The sequence below is a fragment of the Mastigoproctus giganteus genome, chromosome 9 (assembly GCF_048544385.1).
Source record: "Mastigoproctus giganteus isolate SK-2022 chromosome 9, ASM4854438v1, whole genome shotgun sequence".
Lineage (NCBI taxonomy): Eukaryota > Metazoa > Arthropoda > Arachnida > Uropygi > Thelyphonidae > Mastigoproctus > Mastigoproctus giganteus.
Genome location: NC_143583.1, coordinates 38,554,914 through 38,562,291, shown reverse-complemented (window position 1 = coordinate 38,562,291; position 7,378 = coordinate 38,554,914).

Genomic DNA, 7,378 nt, shown 5'->3' with positions numbered 1-7,378 from the left:
AATATAGTCTTCGACGACTTCCTTGACACCAACTTGGGGGAAGTAAAGTGTCAAGCCTTCGCAGATGACCTTGCACTTATGGTGGCGGTAGACTCCAGGGCCCAACTGGAGATACAGGCAAACCATGCCCTAGAATTCTTACGCCAATGGGCAGAAGAAAACTTCCTACAAATTGAATCGACAAAAACAACGTCGATCCTTCTCAAAGGATCATTAAATATCAGAAGACCTCCGCAAATTAAAATAAAAGGAAAAACGATAAAGCTTACCACCCAAATGAAATATCTAGGTGTCACCCTTGACAACAATCTCTCCTTCCAACCTCACCTCAAGCAACTAAGAATAAAAATTAGAAACTACTCTGCACTGGTCGCCCGTGTTACAAGGCGTGACTGGGGCCTGAAAAAGCGAACACTCTCTCTCTACTATAAGGCTACATTTATACCAGCAATTTCATATGCTGCTCCAATATGGTTCCACAAGACAGCCATGGCCGTAAATAAAAGAATTATTGATTCAATCCAGAAATCAATCCTTCTAACGATAACCCGCGCCTGCAGGACTGTCAGTACGCACGCGCTCCAGGTGCCGGTGTGGGTTCTCCCGCTGGAGATTGTCAGGTGTGGCCTGTCATGCTACCTATCTAAAGGGATGCCCATCACATTCATGGGGTACACCATCGAACCTACAAATGACAGAAAGACTGAAAAGACCCGATTATTGGGGCATCTGAAGAAGAATGGCAAACCCGCTGGGCAAACAGCACCAAAGGAGAAGTTACAAGGAAATTTATTCCAGACATACACAAAGTTTATCCTAAATCACCGCCTTGGCTCCACCCAGGACTGCACTCCACTTACCTCCTGACGGGTCACGGACCTTTCAATGAAAAACTTGCAGCCTTTCGGCTTGTGGAGGACCCACATTGTACATGTGGGGAACGCGAGAGCTGGCAACATTTGATGCACCAATGCCCATTGTATGACGACCTGCGTGGAATCCTAATCACCAGATTAACTTATTTACCTCAGGACCGGGAACACCATCTCCTGGACAGCTTCGATGAATATAGTGCGCTCCCCAAATTTGCACGAGACTTATTTGCAAGAAGGAGGAGAACACAAATTGCAATCAATGATGCACGCCGTTATCCCAGGGCTCCCTGCACATGAGCATCCAAACTGAACCAGACTTTGACCGTTATGGTGAGACCTCACTCTCTCCCAGAATTGAACATCCATTGCAAATCATAGACAATCCGTCACCATCCATGCGGACTCTACAAGACAATGATCTCTCTGGATGGGACTCTTTCTCGCATGTGCGACGCAACGACTGGACATGACCACAGCAGCTCTGCTGCAGCACGCCACCTGGCGTTTTGAACTGGGCACCCTTGCCCAGTTCACTTTTAAAACCCCATCCCTAGGCAGGGAGGGGGAAGGGATGGGTCTCTGTCTCATCCCCTCCCCTGCCTCTCCCTTCTTCCCCTGGTAGGGTTTGCTCCACTGACACTCCTGGGATCGCCTTCTCTTTCGTTCCCATACTTCTACCTGTTCCCCCAATCTTCAGTCTTCCCCCACTCTACCTTTACAGACCGTGAATGTCCCAACTGCAAGCTGCTAAACTTCAATGTAAAAAATTAACCTAAGTTTCATTTAAAACCTATCTCGGCCTTATCTAAACCTCTAGCGTCTACCCCATTTTTTTTTTTTTAACATAGGCCCTAGCCACTGAAATCTCAGGAAATTAGGTGGCAGGGCCTGCCAGAGTAAATAATTGTAATACTGGTGTACCTGGTCTGCTTCCAAGGGGCCGAGTGTGGGCAACGTTGGGCCTCAGTAGGAGTCCAGCAGCTAAATGACCAGATGAACAACGGTACACGACCATACACAAGTACAATATCCATACACTTTTAAATCTCTGGCCTCAACAGTGTTCCGTTTCACATGACAGTGTATACTACGCGGAGATGGAGGAAACCCCTGGTGCCGTTTGACACGAATACACTTTACACTTTACTGTTATACTGTCTGTGTGCTTTTGCGGCTGACTTACAGCTACCTGCTCCCTGCGATTGTCTTCATGGCACTGGTGAATACCATTTTTATTTCCTTAAATTGGATTTTCCCCGTTGGAAATGAACTATTATTGTATTTTGGGTGTTATAATGTTATTTGTTTTTATATTTTGTACAATTTTTGTTTTGTTATATTTTTCTTCATTGTTATATACTTTAAGTAGGTGCTTGCCTGTTGTTTACGTTAAAATAAATAAATAAATGAATTTAAGGTACTTTCCTAGTTGTGTGAGGCTGTTGTTAATTGCATATTCTATACATTGCACTTTAACAGAAGGTTTTATTGTGGTTGAAATGTTTAAATCGTCAGCGAAAAACATCATGTCGCTACTATTGTTCTCTAGAAGGACAATGTTGGCAGTAAAGAAAAGGTCCGAAATAAAACGTCCCCTTGCGGTAGTCATGTATTGATGTTTCTTTGATAGGTCCGGCCACCCACAGTTAATGTAATAGACCTGCTGGCCAGTAGCGACGTCAGGAACTTCTGGAGTTCGCCTTTAATCTTATAGAAGGATTGAAGATATGTTGAGTCCCGAAATACTGATACTGTCGAAAGCCACTTCCAAGTCCAGGTGGATTACAACTTCTTCAGATATTTCTTCGAATGCAGTGATGATATGGTTGGTTGCCATTTGTAGGCTACTGGTCGTTGATCTGTCGTCCAGTGCGTAATGTATCTGAGCAGGTTTCTGAGGTAGAATGTGAGCAGTCAGTATTGTGAGTCTCGTTTTCTCTAGCAGTTTCAGGGGGCATGAAGACTGAGACATTGGCCTTAAATCCTTTGCTGTAGTCAGGGTATTGACCTTCACGAACACAACAAATCTTAACAAGCATTGAATTTATTCGGGTGGTAGGTTCATTTTTCCCCTGGTGAAAAAATAACCTCTGTCGATCTGTTGCGCCCAAGATTGTAGGGAAAGGTTTACATTGTTCGGCCCTCGGACGAAAATGAGCAGTTTTGTATTATCATTGTCAAATGTACACTCTTTTCTGCAAAGATTTTCAGTTACTGAATTCGGGTCTTAGGGGCCATGGTAGCGTCTACTATGGCTACGGGCTGCCGAAATAACAAAATGGCCAGCTTGGGCACAACCGCGAACCGAAGACTGCTTAAATGAATCGGGATAATCGACATTACCTTCAAATTCCACTGTAATTTCCAAGAAAGAGCTCATAAAACGAAAAAATCCAATGAGATTTCCTTTCGGCGTAAAAAAGAATCACCTAATTTTGAAAGCAAAAGAACTGTGGCTTTTCTTCTGGATTGAGATTCAAAAGAGGGACTGCCCAGTAGCAACCATAAAAATGAAAAACTTTTCTATTCGTAAAAGAAAATGTATTTATTTTCTATTCATACACAATTCATAAACTTTAATAACCGAAATCAGTTCCTATACAGTGTTTAATGTTGTTAGCAATTTTTAGGACAAATCCGCTAATGCCCTACAAGTAATTGCTGGGCATCTACCTTTGGATTATTATATTATCTACAGAGCATGATGCTACCATCTTAAGAAGGGAATTCCATTCACTTATTTAAATTTATTAAGTGATTTTGCAGATCAAAGTGTTGTTACAAAAAAAGATGTGAAAAAACTTGTATCCTTGTCGCAAGACCTTTGGAATACCAGCGAAACTCTATTTATCCCTAATGTTCAATTTATGTTTAACAGCAATAAATTGTTTAAGTTTGGATTGGTGACGAATTTCAAGTGTTCGTGTGGTGCTGGGGAAATGTCGCATCATATCTTGTACGATTGCTATTTATATTCAAAATACAATCGCAATTTAAGGCAGATCATACCAGAATTAAGTGCTGTTAATGAACATAAACTTTTAACCAATTATGTATATTTTAGTGCCCTACAGGAATTCGTTGCAAGGTTTTTAGTAAACGAAGGCATTTATATACCTTGGTAAATTATAAATGAACTATTATACTCTAAACTCTTCTTTTTTTTTTTGACTCCTGGAACTGACATGAGGTTTTTTTGTTTTGTTTTGTTTTGTTTGCATTAGCGGGTTGGGTTGATGGTGCAGAATTTGCCACTCCTGTTGGTTCGACGGATTTTTTATTATTAATATTATTATAATTATTTTATTTTTTATTATTTGTTTTTATGTGTGTATTTAGCAGCAACCTGGCAGAATAACCGCTAGCCCGACAGGTTGCAATGAATATTAATAATAAAAATAATCGAAGTGAATCAAGAATAATAAAAGTGAGTATCAACTATTAATTAGTGCAATTTATGTATAGCGAAAAGGAAAGGCTTATGCCAAAATTAAGGCGAATAAGAGGAGGAATAAGGATAGCAATGGACCTCAATCTTCCTCGAATTGCTCTAATAGATTTTGAGGTATAAAAATTTAGAGTAAGCAATCTGAAAACAAAAGCATAGAAACAGCATATTATATAGATACTTCGGATTTACCGGGAGCGTAACTGTCCAACCTTTTAGTAAGGATCCTGGTATTGTATTAAAGAATGTAGTGATATTTGAAGTAAATTAGAATTTTTTTAGAATAATCCTCTGCCAGTTTGCTGCTAAATTTAATGTATATTACCTTATTATATTAGAACATTGAAACTATATTGAAATTATATTCTCAGTATATTTGGTATATTTGAACCTAGACAAATTGGTCTAGGTTCAAATACACCAAATATACCCCCGACATTGTAATACCGTGAAGGGATATTGTATGATTTTCTCCATAATAAACATTATTTATTTCACAAATTATCATTTCTTCCCTTTTCGCACTGCTACCAACAGTCTTTCGGAGAAGATATCCACTACACATGCTCTTGTTTAACTTTTAACTGAGGTCTGTGGTCAGAGGCGGATTTAACGGCGGGCGCACCGGACGTGCGCCCTGGGACTCGACTTCTGAAGGGCCCACGCAAAACCCCAACAAATTAGTTGAACATATTAGTTCAACTAATAGTTGAACATAGTTTAACTATTAGTTCAAAACTTTGTGATTATTATTATGCTATTATTAATTATATTATACATATATTATATTCAAATTTTATTGGAAATAAAACATTAATAGTACATAATATTTTTTATTTATTTTAAAAAATGGTTAATGTGTATTTTTATTTTCCCTGTCTCTTTTTTTTAAGGGGCCCAATATTTTCTTCTGCGCCCGGGGCCTCAACCGACCTTAATCCGCTCCTGTTTGTGGTAATAGCATATGCGATTATCAACATAGTTGCTATGATGACCAACACGTCTTTGAACAATGCATCATTGGGTTGTGAACAACGGAATGGAATAATTTTATTTTCAGTTCAGAGTTTCCAAAGATAAAGTAAAGATTTCTTTTCTTGGACTTCTAATTTGGGGTAACGCAAATAAAGATCTGTTAAGTCACCTGATTTTAAAACACGTTGGATCCATTACTGTTGTGGTACCTACCAATTTAAATCCGTCTTATTTATTTGTTTTAACACCAAAAAATACTTTGTCAGTAATGTCTTCATGGGGTCCGTTGTAACCTTGAAAATGGGGACATTTGAAATACGTTACACTTTGCAACGATTGCCTCCAAAATGAAGTTCACGGGAGCCCATGAATCATTTCATTGCACTGAAATTGCGTTATAGTGAAAATTGTTAACAAGAACCGTTGATTTTTGTTCAAATAAATGTTGCCGCACTTTTCTTAGCCATAGAAAGAGCAATATATAAATAGGAGCGCGAATGCGTCACCTTACAGGTGGAGAAACATAAAATGGGGAATTCCAACTAATCTGATATGCTATTACGAGGTTGTCAAAAAAAAGACTTAAAGAATAATTTTCGCATATTACATTTAGCGTTTAGTAAATCTTTGATACAGTCCAACACAAACACCTTTTGCATAAGCTGAAACGATATTCTACAGATAGGAAGGTACCATGGTGGCTAAAAGGTTGGTTAAATCATTATAAATTAAAGAGCAGCTATAAATGGCTATTTATTAACACGATGTTCAAATACCAATCAGCTTCAAGATAGCAGTACATTATTATCATACGATAAAAAACACAAGTCAAATTTAAGTTTATAAAATATGTATTTCAATTTCGGTAAGAAAGAGAAAAATTTTAACCAAAAAAATGATTAGTCTTCACACTCTTCGTTCTCCATTATGTTACCTAGGAAGAAAGACGAACAATTAATATCAGTATGTACCGATCACAGAATGAAAACAGACAGAAAGTTTAATTAGCTTTATGATTACATTAACCCTCTTAGATTTTATTGGAGTACAATTACTAGTCAAGATTTTTAAAGCTTGGATAATTAAGTCTAAAATATGAATTTAAAATATCAGTTTAGAAACAATACACTGCCCAGTCAAAATATTATGACCACGCCCGTGTTTTAGCAACCAGCCGTTACTCCCCACCTGATGGCACGCGTGTTGCTCTGAGAACCGGTAAATGTGATACTGCACTTTTGTCGCATACAGTCCATACGAAATAATTCATCGACATGAGTAAGGGATGTCATCTGACGGACTTCGAAAAATGGATAATTGTTGGGTACCCGTTGAAGGGTGTCGGTATTACGGAAACTGCAAATCTTGTGGACTGTTCTCGGAGCGCTATTTTAACGTATTCCCAGAATGTACGAGCTTCAGTCACCATACCAATGACGGCGCCCATGCCTAATCGATGGCCGTGGTGAATGTAGGTCATCCTGCCTTGTCATGCCGTTATATGGAAAGAGGTGGAACAACTGAACGTAGAATTTACCAAGAGACCACCAGCGCTGTTTCCAAGACCACTATCCAACGAGCTCTTCTCCGTATGAGCCTGTTGAGTAGGCTCCCACAAGTCAAGTACCCATTCTTACAGCCACCGGTCGCCAACGGCTCTTAAGGTTTACATCTGAAATGGCGTCATTGGACCATGGACGACTGGAAAAAAAGTTGCCTTTTCGAATGAATCACGTTTCCTGTTACGCCATGTGGACAGTAAACGGAGGATACGGCGAAAAACTTCATAGAGGAGCCACTCCAATATCCCGCTTCAACAGAAACAGGCACGTGGTGCTAGTGTTTTTGTATGGGGGTTATTTTCCTGGGAATCTTTTGGAGTCCTCATACTCAAAGACCACACGATAAAAGCTACCTGTCCATTGTGTCAGATCAACACTTCATGGTAATTGTCTTCCTGGATGGCACAAAACTAGATGCATAACAATAATAAAGTGATAAATGTCCAATTAAGATATTTAAAACTGTGGCCACTGTCAAGAATCCCCCATTAGAAGTGGATTTGTGTCCATTTCTAATC